At 34.1% G+C, this 15,292-nt stretch overlaps 1 long non-coding RNA gene across 1 annotated transcript; it reads right to left on the minus strand.

Annotated features, from left to right (window-relative positions):
• Positions 1–7,361: 7,361 nt before the first annotated feature.
• Positions 7,362–14,191, minus strand: LOC114579552. Its single transcript, XR_003700579.1, has 2 exons — positions 9,439–14,191; positions 7,362–9,332 (listed from the first exon to the last, which is right to left on the minus strand). It is a non-coding gene; the product is annotated as an uncharacterized LOC114579552 (long non-coding RNA).
• Between the last annotated feature and the right edge of the window lie 1,101 nt (positions 14,192–15,292).

Raw genomic sequence — 15,292 nt, forward strand, 5'->3', positions numbered from 1 at the left:
TAGATCCCGTTGTATCTAGTGGCATCATCAATGAACACAGTATAGTATCGATATCCATTAAGGGAGGAGACTGGAGAAGGACCCCAAACATCTGAGTGTATTAAACTAAAAGGAGTAGTTACATGGTGTGCTTGTTTTGAAAACCAAAGTCTATGGCTTTTAGCCACATTATAGGAAATGCAAGTAAACGAAAAAGAGCTATTGCTTAATTCTGGAATAATTTTAGATAACACTGCCATGGCACGAGGGTGGGCATGGCCTAAACGTGCATGCCAGACAGCGGTTGGAGTGAGAGTTGTATGAAGAGCAGCTTGAGGTGGACGGGAATGCGCTTTGATTGGGTAGATGCCACTGTCATTATGGCCACGGTGGATTGTGGTGTTGTCCCGAAGATCCTTGATGACGAAACCACTGGGATTGAAGGAAACATAATAGAAATTGTCAGTGACAAGTTTCGATATGGATATAAGATTGTGTGACAATGATGGAACATGAAGAAGACGAGAGAGTTTTAGCTTACGATTGGTTTCAGGTAAAGGTAGGAGACCAGATCTGCTATGTTGTATGGGTAAGGAGGATCAATTTGCTGTTGAGAAAGTGTCTGACCCATGATACGCCGTTGGTTGTTGCACATTGAGGATGTCAGGCGTGAGATGAGCAGAGGCTCCAGAGTCTAAAATCCAGTCTGTGGAGGTCGGAGTTTGAGATTGAGTAATGTAGGCTTGGGTGTTGGAATTCTGTGAATCTATGTAGTTTGAGTTATATCTATGCCAGCAAGATAATGCTGAGTGACCAGTCTTACCACAGATCTGGAAAATGGGTCGTGGAGATGAACTAGAGCGATTTGATTGTTGTGGAGCTTTATATGTTGATGAATTTGAGCTTCCTCCACGACCTCTGTTGTTTCGTGAAGTTGAGGTTCTACCTCCTCCCCTTAAACAGTATAAAGCTTGTACATCTCCAGTTGAGGTGACATCCCATTGAAGCTCGGATTGTAGGTTGATCTCCTCACTACATAAAAGAGAGTAGAGGGATTCAAGGGTTATGGTGTGAGGTGAGATACATATTGCCTCTTTAAATGGGTTGTAAGAAGGAGGGAGGCCTTTTAGCGTATAGAGGATAATATCCTCTGTTTCTATATGAGATCCTGCAGCTGCAATGTTGTCTACCAAGGATTTAATTTGAGCTAGATATTGAGGAATTGTTTGATCACGCATCTGCACATTGTGTAGCTCATTCTTCAACTGGAGCACACGTGATCTGTTGGATGGCTGTAGACGATGCTCTAAGGTTGTCCAGATGTCGTGAGAAGTTTTGAGATGAAGAATATATAAGGCAGTACCGACGGAGAAATGGTCGAGAATAAAGTTGATATAAGGTTCTGATCAATTAACTTCCATAGTTTATGATCAATGGGTGATGTAGGACAAGGCAGTTGTCTGGTGATGTAGCCTTCAAAGCCATTCGCCGAGAAGGCTTGATGGATCTGCAGCCTCCAGATTGCGTATTTTTCAACCGTTAGTTGAGTATGAACCAGCAGCTTTAGATTTGACATAAGGAACTTGAGCGGTGGTGGAACTATGAAATTCGCCATTGCAGCGGACAGAGATGACGGATTCTGTGATGAAGTTGTAGACGACTGAGTTTGCGATGATCCTCCTTGTTTCGCCATTGATGGATCGGAGATTCGCGAAGAAGCTATGAGGCTTTGATACCATGATAGAAGACCTACAAAGCCATGTTAGATAAGAAGATGAACAGTAAAAAATATATCAAAGGCTTGCCATTCGTTATACTTCCTGCGGTATAAATAGACCGAAGGAGAGGAATATTCTCAGAATGACAGAGGATCGTTAGAGGTCAGAGTAAGTGGTAAAGTGTAGAGTGCCTTTACACATGTGACTTGTTAGTCTAATGATGAGTGCTTTACACTTCTAACTTGAAATTCTTAAATCTTCTCATTTGAGATTGATCTCACATTCTATTCTAAATCATCCATTAGGTATAATTTTGTTCATATGGTATCCTATAACATTTGGATTTACATCTACTCTTACAAAATCCCTTTATTTTTAAATCTTATTTATTGGGTAATATGATCTCTAGTATCTACACAGTTTAACCATTAAAATAATTTATTTGAGATAGAACTCTAGTATTTAAATCCCTATTAAATTTGTTCATTTGATATTAAAATTTCTAATTTGAAAGTGACCTTCCATTCTTGTTTAAATCCTACTCACTATATTGATATCGTCATGTGTTTATCTAAATCTTTCTTCCTCGTTATTTCAATTTGGTCAAGAGAACATTGGATCCCCTAAATCTCTGTGTATTTCCATTTTGATATCGTCAGGTTATTATTAAATATTTTAGAATCTCTTTGTCCACTTTTTTGATAAGGTCATATGAATATCGATTTATCCTTTTTTATTATTTTCTTATGGTTAAGTAAAGGTAGGATACAATTATAAACTCAATTAAATTTTACCTGTCTTAGATATATCTCATTTTCAAGTTCTTTCTAACTTAAACCTATCTAATAGGGATGATTTTTTAATTTGATATTCCACATGGCTAAATCTATTTATTTTGGATCATTTCATTTCAAGTATTTGTCAATTTAATTCATTTGGATTTAGTTAATCATTTTGATCAATGCCACACATGTGATTTACTTTTAAAACTCATCACAACTGTTGGGGGTTCATTTATTTATCTCATTTTTGTGTGAAGTCAAAACCCTAAATCATATTTTAGTCTCAATATTTAGATCCTTGAATTCCATTTTATAACTAAAATCCAATTCCACACTACACTTTGGTATGGTGTTTAATTATCAAAACTTTAAAATTCCTCATGTGATAATTGTTATAGACTATCATTTGATCAATCACTTAATTAAATACAATTATACAATGATTGTCATTAATTCAAGCATTTTAAAATCATTAATATTCACTTAATCATTCATAAATATATCTTAAATTCAATACCAAATAAATTCCAATTGAATATCCAATGTTTAAATCCAAAACCTAAAACCTTTTGACTTTCCATTTTTTAAGAGAATTTCCAATTGAGTCTAAATTTTGGGTAAAGTCTCTTCCAATTGATTCTAAATTTTGGGTAAATTCTCTAGAATGGCGTTTGATCAATTACATATTGATTAGACATGTCTCTAAAGTCCACCTGACCATTTTAGAGGCCTCCGTGTACTTCTAAATCCTAAAACTCAAAGCATATTTCAAGCATATAAAATCATCATATATTTATATCATATGCCACAAAACACGACATCTTTGTATACACACCCTTGGAAGCCTTGAAAAAATTATTGAACATGTTCATAATCATCTTTATATTGATTTAAACTAATTTGAGTCCAATGTTGACCATGGTCAACTTAAGTTGATCTAGTTTGACATATGGATCCTTTTTTAACATAACCTTTCATATGCATGAATCATATCGAGTCACCCAAGCTAATATATGGATATCTTTTTTTAGAAATGAACAATCATTCATGATCATGCATAGCTCATATTAAACCCTTGAATGGGATAAGTTAACCACCATTTGTCACTTTGACCATTAAATAACCCTTTGAACCATGAACCCTAAATCCTTTTTGGAAGCATACCTAAGCCCACCAAAGCCTTCATCTCCTTTTCTTCCACCTCCATCCTCATCTATGGTGCTCTGGAAATCATGGGATTTCCTGTAGTCATTCATATAATCCTTTCTTTCTTTTGTAAATATGAGTTGTTATTTTGTTTGTTCTATTTTCCTTCAGGTCCTAGAGCCTATTAGCTTTAGGTGGTGTTCATCTTTCACTTATGGTGATTGCTGGTAGAGAATTTGAGGTTATTCCTTGGGGTTCTCCTCCTTAATGTGCAATTACAAAGAAATCCAGCTTCATTAGACTGAATGGAAATGATATATCTTCTAGCTCCCAACCTTTTTGTGATGTGGTTCATAGTGTTTCTTCTTCAAAATAACCATCCTTTTCTTAAGTTTCTTCTTCTGTGAAAGGTTTTCCTGTTGTTTTGATCTTTGATGAAGATGTTTTGAAATTAGTGTCTCCTTTTCAGTTCACTTTGGTTGCAAAATTTTTGATGTGAAGACTTAACCTTGACTCCATATGCTCTTTTTTTAGTAACTTGAAGCTCTCTGGTAATTTTTAGTTAGTTATTGGATGCAGACATGTCACCATACAATTATCTAATGACTTGGATTATAATTGTGTGTTTGCTAAGTGATCCTATTATATTAATAATTTCTAAATGAGAGTGCTAAAATGGGTTACTTTCTTTTATGTTAAGGAAGAGACACCTATCATTCCTATTTGGATTACTTTTCCAAATTTACACTTTCATTTTTTTAGACTCATGTTCTTCAAGATTTGGGTTCAAATTTTAGTAGACAATTGCAAATAGAACAGGCTACTATATCCAGGTCAAGGCCTTCAGTAGATAATATCTTAGTGGAAATGGATATAACCAAAAAAACATCAAAAGGAAAATTGGCTTGGTTTTGAAATTATGGGATATTTACAAAAAGTTGAATTTTAGAATATTCCATTTTTTTGTAACCATTATAAAATTAATGGAAACTCTCTTAAATTCTATTTTAGGATGCACCCTCATCTAAAAAAATAATCAAAATCCTCAGAAGGGCAAGCTCGAATGAATAAAGGTAAAAAAAATGAGCAGGGACCGAGCACTCTTGTTCAGTCGATCCTAAATGGTGATAATTTCTTTATAGTAGGTGATGATATGGAAGTCATTCCTCTAAACCAAGATAAACCAAAATATGAAAAGGATACAAAGTATTTTGATTAGACTACCTCGAAGTAGGACCATATAAGGATATGAATAATGAAGGGAAATATGAGCCTATATTAATTAATTCGGTTGTTCCCATGGATGATAAGCAAATTAGGGGTAATATGATTGATTATTTTTATTCATATGCTTTAAATGCCTCTCTATCATTTGATGTGGGATGTGATGGTAATGAGGGAACTCAAAACACCATGTGATAATTTCTTTATAGTTGGTGGTTATTTTATTGCTCTATCCAATATGGCTGTGAGAGTGGGAGGTAATCCTCCTAATTCTTATGCCATGAAAGATTTTAATAACATGGTGCTGGACTGTAATTTGCATGACATTAGTTTTTCTGGGAATGCTTTTACTTGGAACAAATCCACCATGTGGCAAAGGCTTGATCATATTTTGTTCAATGATCTGTGGATTTATTCTTATCCTATGACTCACATTAACCATTTAACTAGAACTCTATCTAACCACTCACCTCTTTTGTTTAATATTTCTATTTATAACATGTCGATTCATCTTACTTTTAGATTTCAAAATATATGGCTTTTGGATGAGTCCTTTTTTAATGTTTTAGAAGGAAAATGACCGCTTTATTTCCTTATGATAGTATTGGGGGTATGGTTAGATTGTGGCTGAAACTCAAAAGGCTTAAACATAAATTAAATTGGTCGAATAAATGTGTCATTAAGAGCTTTTTTCTAATATTTTGGATGCAGAAAAATAGGTTGATATTGTTGAGACAACAACATTAATGACCTTTTTGGGATAGCCTTTCTTTATTAAATGAAAGTAAGTTGTTGTTGTTCAAACATTATGAATAAGAGGAGATTTTTTGGAGACAACAAACTTCTTCTCAGTATTTGGTTGAAGTTGATAGGAATACTAAATTTTTTTCATAATATTATTAATGATAAAATAGTTTCTATGTATATACATAAAGATTGCATTCCAAATGGACCCACCATTGAGTTGCGTGATTTGATTCATGCTTCATCTATAGACTATTTTCAAAAGGCTTTTAATAAAGATTTTACTTATGATATGAATGTGGATCAATCTTTTATTACTTATTTAATTTTTGGGGAGGATAATTTGTTTTCGACATGTGAAGCCTTTAGAGGATGAGATTTGGATTATCCTTAAAAATATGAAATCTTACTCTATGGCTGGTGTGGATGGTTTCACTATCAATTTTTTTAAGAAAGCTTGGACCAACATTAAACGTGATTTAATAGAAGCTATATAGGTTTTCTTTAAGGGTAATCCAAATCCCAAGTTTTTCATTTCTACTACCATTGCTTTGACTCCTAAAAAAAGAAGGTATTAATTTTTGGGATGACTTTAGGCCTTTTAGCATTTTCTTTATCTTTAATAAAGTTATTTCTAAGTTACTTTTGCGAAGACTATCCACTTTTTAACCTAAAATCATTTTTCTTGGGAAAACTACTTTTTTTAAAGGTCACACAATTTTTGTCAATGTTTTTCTTGGTTGATAGCTTATTCATGATCGTTATGCTACTAACTCTGGTGGTACTTTTTTTTTTGTAAATATATATTACTAAAGCATTTGATAATCTTAATTGGGATTTCCTTTATAGGATTTTATCTTTATTTGGCTTTAATGATATTTTTATTAGGGTTATCAAGAAGAATATTAGTAACTACTTCTTTTCAGTTAATATCAATGGTATATTTCATGGCTATTTAAAATTTTCTCAAGGTATTGGACAAGGAGACCCTTTGTCTCCTAGCCTTTTTTACTATTGTGGTGGAGTGCCTTTCTAGGGGGCTTGGTGAGCTTTATCGGAAGCATCCTAATTTGTAGTATCGTACCCTAGGGGGTTTCCCTGTTTATCATTTGAATTTTCTAGATGACTTTATTATTTTCTCTAATTGTTCCATTAGAATGCTTAGAATCCTTTTTATGTTTTTGCATGCTTTTTAAAGGTTTAGTGGTTTAATGATTAATAAGGATAAAAGTTATTTTATAACAGATAACTCTATTTCTCAGCAAAGAATAAATACTATTCATGATAAATTTGGTTTTTCCCATAAGGTTTTACTTTTGAAATATTTTGGGACTCCTCTTTTTAAAGGAAAGAAATGGTCCCACCTTTTTTGTGACAATTTTTTAGGCATTAAAAAAGGTTAAATACTTCGGCTTTTAATTTTTTCTTATATATATATCTTTCGCAATCATTAGTATCTAATATATTATATAAATTATTAAAAGCTAAAATTTTTGCATTGAAAATTACATTCTTAGACTCCTTACGGACCTCTTTATATCTTTCCCAACTACAAGAATTTTTACAATAGCCACTTTTTATAACAAATCTTCTTATTTTTTATCTTTTCTTGCACATTTTGATTCCATCACAAAATATTTTTACTATTAGTAGTCTTTTCCTTTGATACTTCATACACACCTTTTGCAACATTCTTAGTATCACTAGGTACTTTTTCCAACATAACATTTGCTTCCTCATGCACAAATAAAATCTTTTTTTTTTTTTGAGAATTGCAAAAATGCATTAATAAAAGAACTAATTACAAGCTAAAAAAGGCTCACATTCATTTTCCTTCTTTAACAAACTACATAAAGAAGAAGGAATGTCATTAAAAGAAAAACTACCAAAAACAAATTATCCTCTAAATCCAAAGTAGCACAAGGATCAGCTACTTTATTAAACTGTCTATGAACATGGTGGAAGATCACCTTATTAAAATCATTTAAAAACAATAAATCCTTTATGCTCCAAGTGTTGTTTTGCCACTTTGCTTTACTCAAAGAATCTTGAATAAACTTGATGATGTTGAAGCTATCACCTTCAATTATTACTCCTTTGCTATCTATCATCAGACTTTGAATGAATTTCCTTATAGCCAAAACAACCGCCATCTCAAGTTCTGCCACGTCCCAATGAATTCTTTTTTCCCCAGAAGCAAGTAATAATCTTCCTTCATGATCTCTAAATACACCTCCAATTCCAGCAAGGTTTGATTCCAAAAGAGATGCATCCACATTGATTTTAATCCAACCTAGCGGTGGAGGTGCCAAACATTTTTAAACTCCCTAAGGAGATTAACACCCAACTATCTAGTATTGGATATGAATGTATCATGGCTGTAGATAAAACATTTGTTGCAACTACTGAGCTCGAAAGATTAGGCTTTCCGTGTACTACTTCATTTTTATTTTTCCAAGATATAAAAACTATAGTAAAATACATCTTCACCATATTAGAAGAAAAAATTGAAAGACTTTTAAGTTCTCGCAAGCACTCTTCCAATGATTGAAATTTCAGAATGTTAAAACCCCATTCTCGTAACTTCAAAAAAATCTCAATCAAGAATTTGCAATATAAGCATAACTCTCCGCTTCTTGACACCCTCTTGCACATACGTCATTATGGCTTAAGTTCCTATGTTTAAGAAACTCATTTGTTGGGATTGAAAACTTACTCATCCTCCACAAAAATAATTCCACCCAAGGATTCAATTTATGCTTCCTTAACCAATTTGAATATCCAAATTCCCCTCCTTAGAACAACGGTTTAATGACTCTTCATATGAAAGAGCAGCAATAGATCTTCCCGTATGATGGTATATAACTTCCACATGGTCAGATTCAATGGTATAATTGATAGGAACTTGCAAGATTAACGAAATAAGATCCTCGTGAAAGAACCATTGAAGCTCCTCCACATTCCAACTGCCATTTGTTGAAATGAATTGATGAATCATTATATCTTCCAATCCTACACAATCAGCAAATGTTGGCCAAGTACACAAGCATTTATCTAACACCCATATGTCTTTTAGAACATTAATTCTCCTTCCATCTACCACTTTCCATCTTAACAAAGGTTTGAGAAATTTTCCACCATGTATCAGAATTTTCAATGCCGTAGAAGACTCCTTTCTTGCTTTCACCATTCAAAACATTATCACCTTACTTAGCAATAATATTTCTATGAAGTAAAGTATCTTGATTTTGAATAAATCTCCAAGCCAATCTCGATCTAAGAGAGCTAGCTCTAAGAGCAGCTAAATGCAAACCCAGGCCTCCAACAGATTTCGGTTTACACAATTTGTCCCATGATATATAATGTAACCCTTTCCTTCCATTACTTTTATGCCAAATAAAATATTTGCAACATTTATCCACTTCATACAACAATTTCTTTGGAACCAAGGAGTGTGTTGATAAGAAGTTTGGTAGTGATAGAAGAGAAGACTTTACAAGAATTATCTTACCAGCCATTGAAAGAGATTTGCTTCCCCAAGCATTCAGTTTTTGCAAAACATGATCCAGCACACATTGAAAATCAGATCTTGTCAATCTTCTCAAAACAATTTTAACACCCAAGTAGTCAGCTCTTTAACCACCTTGAAACCTAATTTTTCTCATAATTTGATTCTTACTTGAACGCTTGGTAGAATAACTGAATTAGATTTGAGATTTTGAATTGTTTACCTTCAAACCTGTCCATGTACAAAATTCAACAACAATATTCTTCACCAATTAGGCTAATCTATTTGAAGATTGAGCAAAAACTAAGACATCGTCGACATATAAAAGATATGTAACCTTTTGAGCTGTGGGAGAAATCTGAACTCCAAACTCTTGTCCTCCTTGTTCAATTGCAATTGATAATAATTGAGAACACGTGATGAAAAAATAAGGAGATAGAGGGCATCCTTGGCGAAAACCACTTTCTGCCTTAATCCAATTAGAAAATTTCCCATTCAAAATAAACAAAAACCTGACATTCCTAACACATTCCATGATTAGCTTGGAGATCATCAAAGGGAATACAAATAATTTTAAAACTTGATTGAAAGTTGGCCATCCCATGCTATTGTAAGCTTGCTCCATGTCCAGTTTGACCTCCATCATGCCTTTCTTATATTTTGAGATTCTATATTTGTTGAAGATCTCACGAGCTAGCAAATAATGCTCAAACATCGATCTCCCTGGAATGAATGTTGCTTGTTCTTCAGAAATTATTTTGTGATTCATCCTTTCAAGCTATTCACTATCATAGTTGCCACCAACTTATAAGTAGTTTTACACAAACTTATAGGTCTGTAATTAGCTGGAACAATTGGTTTTTTCATTTTGGGGACTAAAACAATCAATGTATTTTTCCACTCATCATGCATCAAATCCATTTTAAAAAAACTATCAATTTCTTTCCACGTTACTTCTTCCACAATGTTCCAATAAAAATTAAAAAATGAAATAGTAATTCCATCCAAACCGGGAGATTTATTATTACCTTGTTGAAAAATAGCATTGGTTAACTCCTTTATAAATTCTGCATTCATAAAATCAACAAGTGATTGAGATAATTTCTAGTTTTTAGCAAATGCAGGCCAACCCGTCAGCTTGCATTCTCTAGCCTTCCATTTTTTTCACAAAAAAATCATGAAAAACTACCTCAATGTGCTCAAACTCCAACAAATTGTTATTTTTATCTTTGATTTGTCTTATAAGATTTCCATTTTTCTTTGCTGAAGCAAAATTATGGAAAAATTTGAAATTTGTGTCACCCTCTTCATGTCGTCTAGCTTTAGTTTTGAATCCACAAAGTAGATAACCTTCCTAAAGTAACATTGATCTCATGTAATTTACTTCTAAGCAAGTTCAGCTTTTCCAATGTAAGACCATCTTCTGCAGCTTCCTCCAATTGAAGTTCCAAAATTCTTTTTTCAATTCTTTCTTCAACAAGTTCAAACTTTTACACTTGTTCTTACCAAAAGAATAGGGACTTCAGCATTCTTCTAAGCTTCCTTTGCAAGACATACACATAACTTCCAAAATTTGATTTCTTCCATGGCTTTAACATAATATTCCACGCTGCATGATATGATTTCCATGTATCCTCAAATCAGATGATTTTAGAATGGTTGTATAGAGGCTCAAACAAGTTGAAAGTAATAGGACTATGGTCAGACGCCACCCTTGCTTGATGTCTAATCTTTTCCATAGGTGTCTTTTGAAATTCTTCAGAGATCAACAAGCATCTATCTAATCTCTCCCAGATTCTTATGGCACCTTCTTTTTTGTTGCACCAAGTGAATCTTGGTCCAACAAAACCTATATCATGAAAATCATTGTTGGTTATTAAAAGCTTCTTCTCTTTAGGTCCCTAGGGAAAAAAGAACCTATTGCCCCCTCTCTTGTCATCTTTAGTTTGATGCAATTGATATCACCTCCAACAATAGAAGGTCTACTACCTAACAAAAACTTCTCAAGCATTTCCCACATACTCCTTACATGAAAATCTTTGTTACCTTAAACTGTGGCCACATTCCAAATACCAAACATAGGAATATTAAGAACCCCAATAACCACTTGAGAAGAATGTTCAACTACCTCAAAAAACTCAACATTCTTATTCCATAAAACAAAAATCCCACCGAGGTTCCCTCAGCAGGAAGATGAAAAAAAATCCATGTCACTCCCAATAAGACTATTAACATCCCTCCTATCAATACTAGAAAGCTTAGTCTCATTAAGACCAATAAAAAACCACTCCTGGTCCTTCACAATCTCTCTAAGATATAGAGAGGCCTCCCTCTTTCTAGCACCCCTACAATTCCAGAACACAAAGGAAGCCATTAATTACCAATAGAGGAAGAGTCCCCACCTATCTTGCCACATTTCACCTCCCCTTTTCTCTTCCTATGAGCAGCCTCAACATAACCCAATGACTTCAATTCTTTTACCAGTTTATTTTTACATGAATTTGTACTAACATTTTCATAATCTGGTTGATCTCCATTAACAAATTTTTTTCTAGAAGGACTGGTTGGTTTTGCCGTAGAAACACATGCTTCTTCATGTAATACATTAGTACAAATAGCAGCATCTTTAATTTTGTTTATAACTTCAACTTCAACAACTTCAATAACTTCACCTTCTTCATGATCATCAATCAAAATGTTATATTTATTCATTAAACAAACATCAGGTATAATTTAGTGTTGTTGTATGACATTTATATTATCAGGTTCTTGATTATCTTGTTATTTTTTAAAAAAGAACCTGAAGCTTTCCAGAACTATCATTATCAGACTTTTTCTGTGTATTAGAATAAAACTCAAAAACCAAATCATTGTCCCTCAATTCTTTTTAAATATCCTACTATTCTTCAGTCTATTTTTGAACATCAGAGATAGTTGGTTGATATTCAGCCTTTCTTCGCATCATTGTCTCTGCATTCTTTTTAACCTTTTTGAATCTTTTATTCCTGAACTTTACATGGATCTAGGGGCCATATTCATCTTGTTTCATTGGATAATCTTCAATTTTATCCCGAGTCTCAGCCATCTTTACTTCATTAGGCAAAACAGCAATCTTCTCCTTATGCATAACTTTATCTTCAGGGCAAAGTGATCTAATATGACCAACTTTATCACAATGGAAGCAAAGAGAAGTAATCTTCTCATATTCCACTTTTTTTAAATGATCTGCCTTGTAGTCCTTCTATCCACACTCCCTTTGGAAATTTATTTTCCAAATTAATTCAGACACATACTTGTACAAATTCTCTTTTTCCCCATTTGAAAGAATTGCCATCTAGATACATTGGTAATCCAATCATTGAAGTAATTCTAGAAGTATTTTCCTCATCCAAATAATGCAATGATAAGAAAGAAAACCGAATCCAAACAGGCGCTGTAAGACCTTTAATGATTCCAGGGAGAATGAGGTAGACCACTTATCCATAACAATAATCTGATCTGCAATATACCAAGGTCCACCACTTAAAACTTCCTCAGTTGATTCAGAGCTTTTGAAAGAACAAAGAATCCAATCAACTCCAAGTGTTGTTAAATGAAAATTCCCAAACTTACTCCATTGCCTTCGGAGCTCCAAGCTACATACAAGAGATGGACTATTATTCCCTAGCACTTTGATCACAAGCAAATTCTTTAGAACTTGTGAATTAGCACGCTCGAAATCAGAATTGAATTTTACTACAATTCCATCCTCAGTCATCTGTGTTGACTCCATCTTATAGTTAAGTTTGATGTGTTGCAGTTTCTTCCAAGAAGAAATGAAATTGTCTTTAGGTGTTGCCTCTTCATTGCTCCCAACAACTATCTCATTAACATCCACATCATTTTCAAACTTATCCAATAAATTATGGTTAATCTGATTTTGATCATCATCTTCATGATTACCCATGAACTTATTAACCTTTAAAATCAAACCTGAAGAAGAAGATGCATCTTTACCTGTACTCTGTAGAGAGTCGGGTTTTGGTTTTGAAAAAACTGCCGCATCTGGTTGAACTTTCATCACAATTTTTTCCTTTGCCTTCTACCACAGCTTCTTTACGCAACGAAGGTCTGAATCCTTCTCTAATAACTAAATTTTTTTGAGGTCTTCCAGCAACTTGATCGACATAATCCATCTTCACCTTGTCGACTTTTTGAACATTTGATTTGGTGGACGAACTCGAGTTGAATGTGGAATGCTGAACACCGCAGGCTAGAAGTTGCAGGCGTTCATGTACGGCCATCTTCACCAGCCGTAGAATAGCTACGAAGCAGAAGTTCAAAATTAAAACGATGATTTTCTCTCACTAAAAAACTGGACATTCTCTCTCTAACCGGACATTCTCTCTCTAACCGGACATTCTCTCTCTATCAATATAAAGATCTAGAATGATCTAGAATCTTACTCTCAAAAATAATTTTATGAATATTCTTTAAATGCCCCTATCTAATCCTAGAACAATGATTTACTTTATTTTTTTATCTTATGTCACTTAATGTGAAAGTCCAAAATTAATAAGCAATGTAGAGAAAATATATAAAGATTTTATTAAATAAAGATTTAATAAAAGGATATGCATAAGAATATATTTTCCTAAAGTTTGGGGAATGTTTCCCATTGTAATATTTAATATAACACTACACTCTATTATAAATAAATTGACTATACGAATACAAATTTCTCCTCATTGGTTTACTCTACATGAATTTCTTAAAATTCTAGATAAATGTGCCATTTTAGAATGTTGGTGTAATAGACAAAATATGTTAAATTACATTTTACACCTTTGTGAAATTAACAATGTCCTTGAATATTCGAGTAGGTATCTGAAATTTTGCATGATTTATTGTAAAATTAGATGGCTTAACAACACTCTATTTTAATTCCTTTATTATATATCACATATGCATCGTAGTATCTTTCATGGTATTCTAGAGCTCAATTATGAAGGAAAGTGCACAGTGAATTCAACACTAGGGCCCAATGCAAAGTCTATACCACTCTGTTATGTTCTGAATTATGAGTTGGCTCTTTTTTCTTTTTTTTAACACTGCACCTGCTTAAAGTAGGGGTGCAACCGAGTCAAGCCGACTCGCGAGCCGATCAGACTCGACTCGGTAACATGCTCGATGAGTCAAACTAATCGAGCTCGCGAGTCAAGCTCGAACACAGTTTTGAGCTCGAAGTCTTATCAAGCTCGAGCTCGAACAAGCATTGGACTTGACTCGTCAGCTCAATGAGCTGCTCAACTGGGCGGGATTTGCGGGAACGAGCTCAGGATGACGACAGACGGATGTGCTCGGGATGCAGACGGACGTGTTCGGGATGATAGATCTCGACAGCGGTGGACCGGATCTCGAAGGAGGAACTCAGAACGGACGCGACAACTGCGGACCTCAATACGACAGAGAACACGACCCCAACGGACCTCGGGCCGTCGAATCACGACATTTTGAGCTCGTATTGAGCTCAACGAGCCGCTCGACATGAGACAAGTCAAGCTCGACCTCAGATTTTGAGATCGACTCAAGTTCGAGCTCGAGCTCGAACTCGGTATCTGGCAGTTGAGCTCGACTCGAACAGCCCCTTGCTCGAGCTCAACTCGACTCATTTGCACCCCAAGCTTAGAGTAAATGGATGTTGGCTAAAAAAGAGTTATAAGCAAACATTGAATCATGTGCATTTGTGCATTCATAGCAGCATGTGAGTTTCAACTTTTTTGTTACCATGCTTTATATAGTGTATACCCTATTCTTTTATAAGTTAGAATAAAAATATAAACTCTCTATGTTCTTCCTCATTTAAATAACAAGTTGTGAATTGAATTATGTTATGGAGAAAGGTTGGTCTATTGAGTTTTGTACTCATATTATTGTTCAAAACATTTCATGAAAAGGGAAGTGTCATACTGAATAAGTTGGTTCTAATACTGAGCAGTAGTTTTGGGTCTACAAGGTATACATTATTTTGTTAATTCAGAATTTATTTAGATACTTTTTTTGAAATCACTACATTCTCTGCTATTATTTTGGGATTCTTTATGTAATAAAAATCTGCAAAAGCTATAAAATCATTGCATAACCCAGTTCAGTTAGCTCAGAAGAGCTTCAAAAGTCGAGCATTGAGCTATGAATCTGAAGGACAGGAATAT

Source organism: Dendrobium catenatum, unplaced genomic scaffold (assembly GCF_001605985.2).
Source record: "Dendrobium catenatum unplaced genomic scaffold, ASM160598v2 fragScaff_scaffold_488, whole genome shotgun sequence".
NCBI lineage: Eukaryota > Viridiplantae > Streptophyta > Magnoliopsida > Asparagales > Orchidaceae > Dendrobium > Dendrobium catenatum.